The sequence below is a fragment of the Plecotus auritus genome, assembly GCF_963455305.1.
Source record: "Plecotus auritus genome assembly, chromosome: 9".
NCBI lineage: Eukaryota > Metazoa > Chordata > Mammalia > Chiroptera > Vespertilionidae > Plecotus > Plecotus auritus.
In genome coordinates, this window is record NC_137783.1 from 37,490,808 (window position 1) to 37,506,130 (window position 15,323).

The following is a 15,323-nucleotide window of genomic DNA, read 5'->3' on the forward strand; positions in this document are numbered from 1 at the left end:
CTCTAAAAGTAAAGACATGTGTTAACAGTTGATGTGATAGGTCGACAAGAAAACATATTGCTCTTGTCTAGAAGAGGTCTCCTAAAACAGGAATAAAACACTAAAGGAATATAATATAAAAACATTACCAGACCATATGTTTGTGATATAAAATGAGGTATTTTCTTGCCATGATATCACATAACCATGGCAAACTGCCATTAGCCCTACTCTCCCACCATAAAAGAGAGAGAGAGAGAGAGAGAGATTCAACAGACATTCTTGGGATAAATTGGGTTGATGTTTTATAAGTATTTAATTTATAAAATATATTCTTGGAGTTCAATACCACTCACCAAAGGAAATAATTTTATCATTGGGCTGAGAGGATATTGTTTTGTCATTTGTAAGTCTGCCCTTTCCATGACACATGGGTTTGCTGAGTTTAGAAAGACTTATCTGGAATACATTTTTGTTCCTGTGCTTCCTGCCCTCTGTTGCATGTTCTGATTTTGAAGACAGTTTGCCCTTTCCCCTTATTTCCTCAGGAATCTTTAGGAACTTAATTAAAAGAACGGAATGAACATGAAGCCCCAGCTGGACAAACCCTAGTGTTAAGGTCAATGCCAGCACCTTATCTAATTACTGACCTCTTCCTCGTGGAAAGGGTTGTCTTGGATGACTCTGCAATTCAATCGCTGCCATAAAAGTTTCTTTGTCCAAAGCTGTCAAGTCATCGGGAGCAAAAGCAGAGTAGTTTTGTGAAATATCTTATAGGCAACAAATCCATTTATTTTAAAACTGCCTCCTTTTTACAGTTCACACATGCATTTTGTAAAACCTTTTATAAACCCTGGTAGGAGAGCTATGAAGACTTTAGAGCATATTAATATGTTAAAAATTTGGACATATTTTCCTGCTGAATATTAGGAAGATATTTCAAATAAAATATTGAAGTTATAGAGGCAGAGTAATTTTAGAATTTAGAGTATTTTGTTATTCCTGGATTTAGTCTTTGTGATTATAAAAAGAAATGGCAAGGAAAACTATTTCCCTTCAGCAAATAGAGATTAGACATGCATAGACTTAAATTAGCTGCTCCTCTAGCCAGATAGTAATTAAAGCAATACCATACATAGTTGCAATAGACAGTTAAACTGTTAGTGAAACCTAGTATTAATAACACTAATCTAATACTTAGAAGGAAAAATACCCATCTTTTTGTTTTATGTGAATACTCCTAAAAAGATTTAAATCAATCAAGTGCAACAAGCAAATAATATCTAGACAACTTAAAAAGCTAGACAAATTGTCTTTATTTTCACTTTATTACTACAATAAACCTAATCACCCCATAGAGTTACCCTCTCTAAGGGTAGTTCTTAAATGCACATTCTAGAATTCAGTTCTTTAAAATTTAGACTTTGCTTTCCAATGTATGTATTTAGATTAATCAACTATGAAATGTAACACAGCTATTTCATACAAACTTTGATACCTACAGAAATTGCATGAAATTGTATTTTATAACTTCTATCTCCCTGAATACTGCCTTCCAATTTTCTTAATCTCTGACTCTGAAAATCCTTCTCATGCTGCTTATGAAACAGTTACTATCCTGAATGAGTTTCGAAAGAGTAATAACGTATAGGCCATCTTAATGTACAATTCATATGGATTAGTAGCCACTTTTCCACATGCCTCTTTGCATTTTGGATGCATATTATTCTAAAGTGCCTGATATAGAATTAACCTTGACATTTGGGAGTTCATGTGTATTGCCAAGACACGACTTGTAAACATTGGCAGAATTTCTGATCCAAATGACAGTGTCATTGGGAAAGACTTCCTAGTTGATGTCTGTACAGTTTTATACATTAAAATTATATATATGCACACATACAAATCATATGTTATATAGATATAGTTTGTACACATATATGCAATTAATTTAAAAATTTGCTCTGTGAAGGAGCCTATTAGGAGACTGAAAAGACAAGCCACAGACTGGGAGAAAGTATTTGTAAATCACATATCTCACAAAGGACTTATACCTAGAATATAGAAAGAACTCTCAAATCTCAACAGTAAAAACAAACAGACAAACAAAAATTCAATTAGAAAATGAGCAAAATATAAGAAGAGATATTTCACCAAAATAGATATACAGATGGCATGGCAATTAAGAACATGAAAAGATGTTCAGCATCACTAGCTATTAGGGAAATTAAAATGAAGTCCAAGTGATATATCACTGTATACCTATTAGAGCATCTAACATAAAAATAAAAATAACAAGAATGCCAAATGCTGCTGAAGTGGCTGAGAAACTGGATTTCTCATATATTATTGGTGGGGTTTTAAGGTCATACAGCTACTCTGGGAAATAGTTTGGCAGTTTTGTTAAAAAAACAACACACACACATCTGAACATACACTTACCATACAAAGCAGTCATTGCTCTTCTGGGCATTTATGTTAGAGAAAGAGAAACTTAATGTTCAGTAGAAAACCTGGGAGAGAATGTTCACAGATGCTTTATTTGTAATAGCCTCAAACTGGAAACATCCAAATGTCCTGTAAGGTGGGTGGTTAAACTGATGGGTGATTAAATAAACTATGGAACATGCATAAGATGTGATACTACTCAGTAGTAAAAAGGAATGGACTATTGATACATGTAACAAATGGGATGGATCTCAAGGGCATAGGCCCAATGAAATGAGCCAATCCGCAAACAGTCCATACAGTATGAATCTGTTTATGTAACAATTTCAAAATGACATTATAGAGAGAGGCATCAGCTTACTGGTTGCTAGGGGCCGGGATGATGGGAGAGTGGGTGGTGGATGTGACTATAAAAGGATAGGATGAGGAAAATTTTTGTTGTGATGGAATAGTTATGTATCCTGATGGCCGTAATGGTTACACCAATCTACGGATATGATAAAATGACAGAATTGATGCACACACATAGCAGCAATGTCAACTTTCTGGCTTTGATATTGTAGTATATTTATGTAAATTGTACCCTTTGGAGGAAACTGGGTGAAGGGTACCTAGATCTTTCTATATTATTGCAACTTCCTAAAAATAAATGATTATTTTGATAAAAAAAAGTACTATTTGTAAAAGCCTCCAAGAGGTATGTCGAATCCATAGATTATGTATTAATTATTCTTAACAAGGTAAAAGCATTGTTATTTTAATGAATGTATACCCTAGGTTTTTGGTGACAAATCGACGTGACTCTCTGCTCTTTCACTTAATAGCCATAGGTCACAGAAAATTGCTTATTATCTCTAAATCTCAATTTCCTTTCCTGTTAAAATATAATTATGGGACTAATACCTACCTTGTAGCAGAATGAATATGTATTGCTCTTAGATTTCTGACATCTAAATATACTCCAATAAATGAAACTTGAAAGTATTTCCTTTCTTTCAGGCCTTCTTAGAGCTCTGCACTAATTCTTTGTTATATTGCTGTGTTTAAATTGATATATGTTTGTGACTTGACTGGGCAGCTGGATGGGAAACTTCATGAGCTCAAGAACTGGGTTACCTTGGATGCCATTAGCACCTAATAAATTACTATGTAAAGTTGTTATTAATACATACTTATCAAGTACACAATTTGCTTTGCGTAATCTACTGGTCCCTTTTTAGTGTGTCCTGGAATGTAACTTCTCAGCAGCATTTGACAGAGGTGACCATTTCTCCACTTTAAATCCTGCTATGGGACTGAACTGTGTCCCCCCAACTAATTTATACATTGAAGCTATAACCCCATAGTCATAGTATTTGGAGATGGAGACTTTTAGATGATGTCATGAGCCTCCACCCTTATGATGGGATTAGTGCTTTCATAAGAAGAGACCCTGGAGAGCTCTCTCCATCACTTTCCCCCATGTAAAGACACTGTGAGAAGGAAGCTGTCTGCAAGCCAGAATGAGAGCTCTCCCCAGAAACCTAGCATGCTGGCACCTTGACTTAGGACTTCCCATTCTCCAGAACTATGAAAACGGACCTTCTGTTATTCAAGCCACCTAGTCTATGGTATTTTGTTATGGAAGCCGAAGTCGACTAATACATATTTTTCCTTTTGTTAATGGCATCCTTTCCTCTCAGTTTCTCTTTTATCTTGTTGGCTAATTTTACTCAGTCTCTTTGGATTTTCCACAAGTCTTTAAATATTAGAACTCCTCTTTGGTCTCTCTTAAGCTCTTTTGTTCCTCTTCTTAACGTTATACTTCTGTCTTAAGTGATCTGGTCCGTTGCCAAAGTTCCAGTTGTTATTGCTATGCTAGTAACAGCCACATTCATATCCCCAGTTCACACCTTGCCTTTGAGCTCCAGACTCAGGTATCTAAATGTCCCCTGGGGTACCTTATAGTCATCAGTATATCTAAAACTGAGCATGGTCAGGCTTCTGGCAGGAAATAGAAGACAGTTTAATAAAGAATCTATTTGTAAAATTTTGGACAAGGTTTAGAAAAAGGCCTAGTCAGCAGGAAGCTATTAGCACTCCCAGATCTGTAGGGCAAGGAGAAGAAGCGGTTACAAGAAGAGAGAGAGAAAGAGAAAGAGCCAGAGAACTGTGTGGAGAGGGCTGTCTGATAGTTAGTGGGACAAAGCCAACCCATGAAAGCCCTGCACGAAAAGGCCGAATGGAATAAATATACAGTCCTCACTCTCCTCTCTTCCTCTGTTCTCTTTCTTCTGCCCCACTCACTGAACCCAATTGGAGTGAGAGAGCAAAGTCACCTCCTGATGTAGGACATGAAGATCAGCCTCCTGGAGCAGAAAGCAGGGTAGTGAAAGGAGGAGATTCGATCTAGAAGATTAAAAGAAAGCTGTCCATCCAGCTGCAGTCTCATTTGGAGACTAATAAAAAAATCTCATTCCAAACCCACTGATGAGGCCTAATTCAGTTCCTGCAGTTGTGGAATGGAGGTCCCTATTTCCTCCCTAGCTGTTGGCTGGGGATCACTCGCAGTAACTACAGGCCATCTTTGGGGCCTTTTTGGGGACTCTTGTTTTTTGTTTTTGTTTTGTTTTTTATTTTAATGATTTCAGAAAAGAAGGGAGAGGGAGAGAGAGATAGAAACATCAATGACGAGAATCACTGATCTGCTGCCTCCTGCAAGCCCCACACTGGAGATCAAACCCACAACCAGGGCATGTGCCCTTGACCAGAATCGAACCAGGGACCCTTCAGTCCACAGGCGGACGCTCTAGCCACTGAGCCAAACCGGCTAGGGCAGGACTCTTATTTTATTCAGTTAGGACAGAGTGTTACATAATGTAGCAGAATCACAGGGTTGATTATCCCATCACCTTTCCATATAATCTGGTCAAGGGAGGAGCTATACCATTATATTAACAGGTATTTGACTACACTCAATGGGGGTGTTGTACACAGTGCAGACATCAGGGGCAAGAAACTCAGGGATCATTTTAGAATTATGCCTACCACATCCTATATAATAAAAGCATAATATGCAAATTGACCGAATGGCAGAATGACCAGTTGGCAGGGGGTGGGGCCGGTGAGCAGGTGGTGCCAGGCCAGCCAAGGCACATGCCAGTGGCAGAGGGAGGGGGTGGCGATCGGGGGGTGGCGGCAACCAGCAGAGGCAGAGGGATGATGGGGGGGGCGGGCCGGCTGCTTGCTGGCCCTCCTGATCAGCCTGCCCAGTCACTTCCCACAGAGGTAGGCCAGACTGTGGAAGTTGGACATCCCCTGAGGGCTCCCAGGCTGTGAGAGGGCTCAGGCCGGGATGTGGGATCCCCGGAGTGCACAAATTTTTGTGCACCGGGCCTCTAGTAGGATAATAAGTATACATTCTCATGATGTCAGCTTACACATAACTTTTTGAGAAAAATTTCTCACAATGCCTCTCTTTCAGGCTTACTAGATTTCTGATGGTCAAGATTTAAAAATAGTTTCTAGAATGCAAGCAATCAGAAATCACAGACAAATTAGAAGGAGGTTGGAGAGATCTTTCTGCCCCAGGCCTGCATGCTTTAACACATAATATTTAATGTGGTCTACATGTGAGATTTGTACTTAAGTTATGAAACATATCCATTTGTACCCTAGAGAGATCTACATTCTCTGGGGAGCCATGCCTCATAGGTCCACATACTATAGATTTGTTTATTATAAGTGATCTTAAACCCAAGAAATCCTTCTAAGAAGATTCCCCAGATAAGGTCACGTATACTAGCAAGTACCATTGGTCTGTTTGCCTGGAGGTGTAGTTATCATGTACTTTCTCTACCCACCTCCCAGCCCCCAGCCTGGTAATTGGAGGAGAAATAGATCATTGGCCATGTATTAGTGTCCTAAAGCTATTGTAACAAATTACCACAAACTGAAAGGATTAAACATCATAATTTTATTCTCCCACAGTTCTAGAGGTTAGAAGTCCAAAATCAAGGTACCAGCAAGGCCACAATCTCTCTGGAGGTTTTAGGTAGATGACATCATCCTTTGCTTTTTCAGCTCCTGGTACCTGAAAGCATTCCTTGACTTGTGGCCACATCACTCCAATCTCTGTCTCCATGGCCACACATTGCCTCCTCCTCTTTTCCACATCTTCACCTCTTTTGTCTGTCTCAAATCTTCTGCATTTCTCTTATAGGAACACTTATTGGACTTAAGCCTCACCCAATAATACAAATGCATCTCATTATCTAAATATTCTTATTATATTTGAAAAGATCCTTTTTCTAAATAAGGTAGCATTCACAGGTACTGGGGATTAGGACATGGTTATATCTTTTTGGGGCTCTGATTCAACATACTACAAGTCAACTGCTTGAATGCCTTTTTCCCCCTGGGTCCTCCCATTCCATGTTCCACAGCACCCTGCTCTTCTGCACAATAGCAACTGTGTTCCTTAATTGTGATTGTGCAATATCTGTCTTGGTTCACTGGAGCACAACCTCCCCCACAGGTAGGAACCTTGTCTATCACAACTGTGTTCCCAACACCCAACATGATGATTTGCATATATAAGACACATAATAAGTGGATTTTTCCCTCACACCAGCTGGATTATAGGTGTCTCTTGCACTTTGCTGGCTAGAAATAGCGTTAAGTTATTGGTAATGAAAGTTCTTCCCATTAATTGTGAACTTGTCATCTCCCAAACTGTCTCATTAAAAAAAGCACTCATATTCTGGATCTAAATGAAGATATTTTTCTTTCAACATATTGCTTTAACTCCAGATCAATCTCATGGTATAAGAAGGGTGTTAACATATCAATGGTACAACTCAACTCCTTTGCTATGGTTCATGCCATATAAATGTGGCACAAGACACTATATCTACTTTCAGTTTCATAAGGCTGATAAAATTATTTTTTATAATAGGATTATTTAATCCTTTTGAGTATGAACTGTCTTTCTGCATGCTGTGGCTTACACACTGCAGAACACAGAAGTGGTACTCAGTGAATAACAAATAACAACCACAATGATGATTGTAATGCACACCGTAATATTGTTACTAGAAATATAATTATGTGAACAGACAATTTACAGAAGAGAAGGGACCTCAGAGCCCTTGTGTTGTCAATCTGGCCTCTCTCTTAATCAGGGATAATAATAATAAAATGTCCCCCTCCCCATCTGCAGTCAGCTTGTCAATATTTATAGGATGCTGTATATAACAATGGCATCTCCATGCAGATGGATTAAGATCGAGGAGCAGCTGCAGATGGCTGTTCATTAACTGAAAGAAGAAAATGAATTTGAACAAAGGCACTTATGGAACTCCTAATTTATTAGTGCTGTAATAGGGAAGAGCAGCTCTCTGGAATGGTAACTGAGTAAGACTGTTTACGAAGATAATTGTGAAAACAAGACACTGAATCAGTACAACAAAGTGGGACATTTTATTGCCTATAAGTCCTGTAGAATTACAAGGTCAACAGATATCAGACTCAACATCTAATCCTTCATATTTATTAATTACATTCAACAAAACACTTGCCATCAATCTACAGACAAGCTAGATTAATATTCTGTCACAAAATCCTGCTCAATTTGTCCAGAGAGAGATTAAGATTACTTTTATTTATCTATTGTATTTCATACAGAGCGTACACGCACATACACACACACACACACACACACACACACAAATTCTTTCCTCCAATACTTTCTGACCCTGGTCCTGAGAATGACTTCCTATCATTCCAGGATTACATGAGGTAAGGTATGCTAAGTGCCCAACAAAATGTCATATACCTCAAAAAGGTACTCCCCTGATGTCTTTTTTTTCCTTCCATGGCACAGCTGTTACATTACCAAGAAAACTGTTGCCTACATCACTGCAATGATTTCTACTTCTCCAAAAGCACCTGTAAGTATCTAAAATCTGACATTAGCCAGAATTCATGTCAGTGAGTTCCAAAGTGGAAGATGCTCTATCAAAATGAAACAATAAGATTCATTAACAGGTGAATGATAAATACATTGCGGTGTTTCCATATTATGTAATAAAAGGCACTCAACAATAAAAGGCATGGACTACTGATATAACATTCAGCAATATAGATGAATTGCAAAAATCATGCCAAGTGAAGGAATAGAGACCCAAAGAGTGCATACTGAATGACTCCATATATGAGATTCTTGAAAAGCTGTAGAGATTGAAAATAGACCAGCTGTTGTCTGAGACCAGGAGTGAGGAAATTCTCTGGGAAGGGGTCATGTTCATGGCTCCATTTGTCAAAACTCATTTAACTGTTCACTTAGACTGAGTTTACTTACTGCATGTAAATTATAACTCATTAAATTGGTTTTAAAAACTCTTTTGCTCAAATATGTTTGAGAAATATTATATATTCTCCTATGAAATTCATAATTAATCAATTAAAGACTCTAAATCCTTTAAAGGCAATTGAATCATTAAAAGCTCTGAGAAAGCCTGTAGACATTGATTAACTGTTGATTTCCACATTCCCTGAATCTATATTACTTATAATCCTTCTCATTTTGAAAATTAAATCCAATTTTTCAGAATAGAATTTTAGTTCTAATTTAAATTTACCATAAAAATTCACAATTAAAATGTAAATTTAAATAATAGTCAAAAAGGTACAGCCTTTTAGATATGAACATCCTTAGCTTATTAATTTATTAGCTGTGTGATCATGGGTGGATCACTTTAATTCTTTGTACCACAATTTCCTCACCTGAAAAAATGAGATATTAGTCCCTGTCCCACAGGTGTATTGAGGATGAAATAAATTAAGGTTTTAATGCACTTTGAACTGTGTGTTCCAGGGGCAATGTGTTTGTTACTCCTGAGGCACATTTTGAAAACAGAGAGCCTTCCTTTGATCATCCACTTAAGCAGAGAAAGTCAGGACGGATATCATTATCTTATAGGACCCTTAAATGGGAGGGGATAAATGACTGATGCTTCTTAATGAAGAAGGTGCTCAAATGATTTATATGTAAAGCAATGCACAGTGATGCTCTGGAGAGAGAAACAAACTTGAATTGACTCCCCTGCTCTGAGATTTACTGACTGTAACGTGGGAAGTCATGTGATGTTTCTAGACCTCAGTTTACTTTAATTAAAAAAAAAAAAAAAGGTGGTTGATAGAGGCAGAAAGCTGATTAGTGATTGCCAGAGTCAGAGAGGATGGGGGAATGGGAAGTGACTATTCAATGGGTATAGGGTTGTTATTTTTTAAGGGGGATAATGAAAATGATCCTGGATTAGAGAGTGGTGTTGGTCCTACAACATTCTGAACATACTAAAAGCTACTGAATTGTACACTTCATTAAAGTGGTAAATTAATTACTAAAGTGGTAAATTTTATCTCAATAAAAATGTAAGTGGTTGTAATAGATAATATTCAAGATCCCTCATAGTTTGTTCATTCATTCATCTTTTCAATAAATTTTTACTAAGCTTCCGCTGTAGAACACAATAATGAGCAAAAAAAGACCCGATCCCTAACCTTACAAAAATACTATCTTTGGAGCTTTTCTTCCTAACGGTGACCCTAATTTAGGGTATCATGCTTTGTTCCCTTTAAATCAGGGGATAGCTTAAGAGATTGGAAAGCATGCTAAGGTTTTGATGCTATGGCATCAGTTATGATTTGATATTATATACAGAAGGAAGAAAGGGAAGGGACTACCACTTACTCAGCCCCAAATAGCAGTCACTGTGGGCTTGACTGGGTTTATGTCATTTAATCCTCCCCAGATCTGTGTAAAATAAGACGTATCATGCATATAATGCCAGATAAACTAAGCCTCAAAGTGAATCTTATTTACATTACAGATTTTATAACTAACAGAGCAAGGAGTTGAAATACATAAACCCATGAATTGCATATAATACTACATTTGCTCTCATACTATAATTCTTATAAACCTAACGTTATTTATGTAAAATGTAGAGTACTTATAACATGTAAGTTTTACAATGTTTGCTGTGAAGTTTGCCCTCACTGTGACAAATGCCAGCAAACAGAGTTTGCTGCAGACAAGGTGAAGCAAACTAATTAGAGGCCAAAGTGCTGGTGATGCCTAGAGAAATATATTTTATTATTTAAGATTATTGTTAATATTTAAAACCATTGTTTAGGATTTTCTCTTAGATTCAAGGGAAGACATTTTTACAAAGTTTTTTTGTGCAACTCCTAAAAGACTCTATTAAAATAAAATGTTGTGGTCATTATAGTTAACCAGATACTGGGCACATTATTAAAAAGATGACCTTAACAGGCATGTTCCCACAGTCATTTATAGTTTGCATGCATACATCAGGTAACTACTGAAATGCAACTGGCAAGGAAATTAAAGACAGATTGGATAGTAAAAAATACAGAAGAAAAACAAACATGGACTATTAACTTTGGTTAGTAATTCACTGACACAAAGTTATTGCTACATTTAAGTTATATTATCATCTGAGGTGTTTGGTGGGTTGAAATATTTTGCTTTGATAGTCCTTTTAGTTCATATAAAAGTTGGATTAATCCTTTACAACCCAATTCATTGCTTATTAGCTGGAAAGGAAATTTTCTAAGAAAAGCATGGCCCCTACTATTTTCTTGTTCTTATATCTTATTTTATTTTTATTTTTTGTTTTTAATTTCTTAGCTACAATTGCCATTGTAATGTGAAAGAAAAGTGGTGATAGCACATTGTTTCTGATTTTAAAAGAGGTGCTTCTCATTTTTTAGTGCCAAATAGGATGTTTCTTTAGGTTTCTTGAGAGAAACACTTTCTGAAGTTAATAGAGTGTCCTTCTTATTCCAGTTTGCTAAGAAATTTTCCTGAATGAGTATTAACTTTTATATAATGCCCTTTTTCTGCATCTATTGATATGAGCATACTGAGTTTTTCTCTTTTATTCTGTTTAAAATTGTGTATTACATAGCCCCGGCCGGATGGTTCAGTTGGTTGGAGCATTGTCTCATGCACCAAAAGGTCAAAAGGTTATGTGTTTAATTCCTGGTCAGCGCACATTCCTAGTTTATGGGTTTGATCTCTAATCAGGGTGCCTACAGGAGGCAACTGATTGATGTTTTCTCTCTCACACATCAATGTTTCTCTCTCCCTCCTCCCATCTCTCCCTCCCTCTCTCTCTAAAATCAATAAAAACATCCTTGGGTGAGGATTAAAAAAAAAACACAACACTGTGTATTACATAATATACTTATGGAGGTCAAACCATCCTCACATGATCAAACTCATCTCCCTCCAGTCTTCTTGCCAGTTCCCCTAATGGCCTAATCTTATTTGAACTTCTTTTAGTTCCTTGAATAAATTTAGTTTCACACATCATGTATGATGTTATCCCTGGACAGTCTTCTGGGATTCTCTCTCTCCCAATACACCAACATTATTAAATTATTGTCTATTACCTTTAGCTTAAACAAGCTTTTTTGGGGGGATATATATATATATATATATATATATATATATATATATATATATTGGGGGATATATCTTGATGCCTTCCACTCCCTAACTCCCACCTCCCACCACAGCACCCACTGTCTGTTCTTTAATAGCACTTATATTAAGTTGTAACTATTTCAGTAAAATTTCCCCTATACACCACAGAGGGCCTGGAACATTGTAAGAAATCGATAAATGCTGACAGAGAGAGAGAGAGAGAGAGAGAGAAAGAGAGAGAGAGAGAGAGGTGTTAGGGGAGAGAGAATATCTTCAAAATACATTTCTGAGGTGACACTAAATGAAAAAGCTTATATTTTAAAAATTAGAATCAGAATTTCCTGGTTTTATTCAAAGTATGCTATATAGAGAGAAAAGCATGAAAAAAAATTCTGTTTTTTGATCCTATTGGCCATCATAAGAAGCAACATTGATGGAGAATGGAAAAGAGGCACTTCCATGAAACATTTCCTTTCTTCCAATAAAAACAAAGCTGTATCATTTTTTCTTTTTAATGTTACCCCATGTGAAGAATTACAAGGCATTGACTCATGTTTAGGATCTTGAAAACTGTTATTTTGTCATGTATTCCTAGCAGTTGAGATATACAGACACTGCAACTTTGATAATTCTGGTGTTGAAATGCCAGTGTCTCTGAGATTGTCACAGGTCCTAAGCAACAACAGGACGAGAGGACAAGGTAATTGAAGAGAAAAGAACAGGATAATTATTTCCAGGACAACCCTAGTGAGAATAAATGTCAAGGGTGTTGAAAGTAGCAAATGATGGAATAGAGAGGAGCCTGCTTCTTGAACATTTTTTTCAATTAATAGAGTTACATTTCAGTGCCAATAACATTTAGCTTTCCTTTCCATTTCCACTCCATTCTCACTATCACCCTTGGTCTATACCAGGGGTGGGCAAACTTTTTGACTCGAGGGCCACAATGGGTTCTTAAACTGGACCGGAGGGCCGGAACAAAAGCATGGATGGAGTGTTTGTGTGAACTAATACAAATTCAAAGTAAAGGAGCGGAGGGGAGACCAAGAGAACCGGATAGAACAGCTGGATCCGGCCCGCGGGCCGTAGTTTGCCCACAGCTGGTATACTCTCAAGAGTTTATGCCTGTATCCTAGCCTTTCATCTCTTTCTATTTCCATCTATTTTGTACTAGTAATACCCTATTCACATCCCTCTTCTTCTCACTTTTTCTGTTTGTCTCCTCTATAAGTCCAAACAGGCTTGGGAGTTTGTCCATGACATAACAGGAAGCACATCAAATATTTTGGGTTCAGCCATTGCATTACTTCCACTTAAGACACCTTTCTTTCCAAGAAAATATGGGAGTGGGAGTTGTCACGTTCTTGTAGTCCAGTCTTCTTTCTTATCACATTTGGATCCAGTCTCCTTACATAGGTTTCTAAAATCCAGATTAATCTACCTGATTTTTCTTGTCCATCTGTTTCTCTCACTCTTGTCATCTACTTGGTTACCAATAACCTGACCAAATGCCAAATTTCCCTGCTGATGCATCACCTTGAACACAGACTCAAATGTTCTCAGTCTTTTCCTTCATCTCTGCCACAGGAATTGTCTTGACCCCATTGCTTTTGTAGACACCTTAATTTGTTTAAAAAGTCAAGGAGTTCTAATTATTTATTAGATAGATAGATAGATAGATAGATAGATAGATAGATAGATAGATAAATAAATCTATATAATGAAAGGTCAGCGACCATTACGGCAGAATGACCAGATGACCAGAATGACTGGTCACTATGATGTGCATTGACCACCAGGGGACAGACGTTCAACACAGGAGCTGCCCCCTGGTGGTCAGTGCGCTCCGACAGCGGGAGCACCACTCAGCCAGAAGCCGGGCTCACAGCTGGCAAGCGCAGCAGTGGTGGCGGAAGCCTCTCCCACCTCCACAGCAGCGCTAAGGAGCAGCGAGCCAAGCAGTAAGGAGCAAGCAGGCAGGTGGTTACGAGTGAGGGGTCTCAGATTGCAAGAGAGGGTGCAGGCCAGGCTGAGAGACACCTCCCTCCAAGCAGAATTTTGTGCCTCGGGCCTCTAGTGTGTATGTGTGTGTGTGTGTGTGTGTGTATGCCTAAGTGACCGTTACGATGGAACAACTAGTTGCTATGATGCTCACTGACCACCAAGGGGCAGACACTCAATGCAGGAGCTGCCCCCAGCCCGCAGCCCCTGATCGTCGATGGGGCCTGCTGGCCAACCTCCTGGGCCCTCCCACTAGCCAGCAGGCCCCGATTGGGAGATCAGAGCTGGGCCCCCGGGCTGGGACGCGGAACTGGGGATGACGCAGATGCAGCCCCTTTCACAGGTGGGCCAAGGGCCCGCTCCCTCCTTGGGGCCAGCAGCCAACTTCCCAGGTCCTGCCCCCTATCCCTCCCTCTGCCGGCAGGCCCTGATCGCCTGATTGGGACCACGCCCTGGGGGTGGGTGGTGGCAGATGCAGGCAGCGAGGGAAGGAGGAGGGGGGAAGGTGGGAAGGCAGGGAGGAGGGAAACCTGATCGGCCCTAATAGCTGGCCAGGCCTAGGGACCCCACCTGTGCAAGAATTTCGTGCACTGGGCCTCTAGTAAATAAATAAAAGCCAATATTGTTCACAGGATTCTATGGTTTTATTAACACAAAACAATGTGCACACAAGGTGTCTATTCATTTTTGTTGTTGTTGTGCAACCCGGCATTGGGAATGGTGACTCTGATGGCCAGTTGGGCTGCTCTTTCCACAATGGTTTTGCAGTTCTTTGAGGAGACGTGAGCAGTCTCAGCATAGTAAGATCTGTTGCATATCAGCATTACTTCAAGCTCCTTGAATATTTGATGTGCTTCCTGTTATGACATGGAACTTCCAAAATCCACCAGGCAGTATGTGGCTTTGTTTTCTTGTTGCTCCCATAACCAGTGTTTCTGCCAGTTACACTTAATTTGGACATAGGGGTCTGACTGGTGCTAGAAGAACTTGTTGGTCCTTTTTTTTTTTACAATTGTGGGCTTCATGAGAGGTCTGAGGGTGGCCCTGATGCTGAGTAGGAGATGGCTGCCACCTGCATAGGCAGCGCCAAGGAAGGGTAACAAAAGCCAATATTAAAAGAGTGACACAGACTCTGTTCCTGCTCTGTGCATGCTGATTCATAGTTAACCTATTTGCTGCTAATTCCTGCTCTCCTGGCTGATTCTGCTTCAGACCTTGACCCACATTTACCTCCCAGCCACCATGCTACCATCCATGATCTGCAACCTTTACACATGCTTGCTGCAAAAAGATCTTTCATTATTTTATTTCCTATCCTTTTAAGAATCAGCAAAATTCAGCTGCTCAACACATTGACTCTCAAATTATGCTTATCTTTCACTAGCACCCAGGTGTTCCA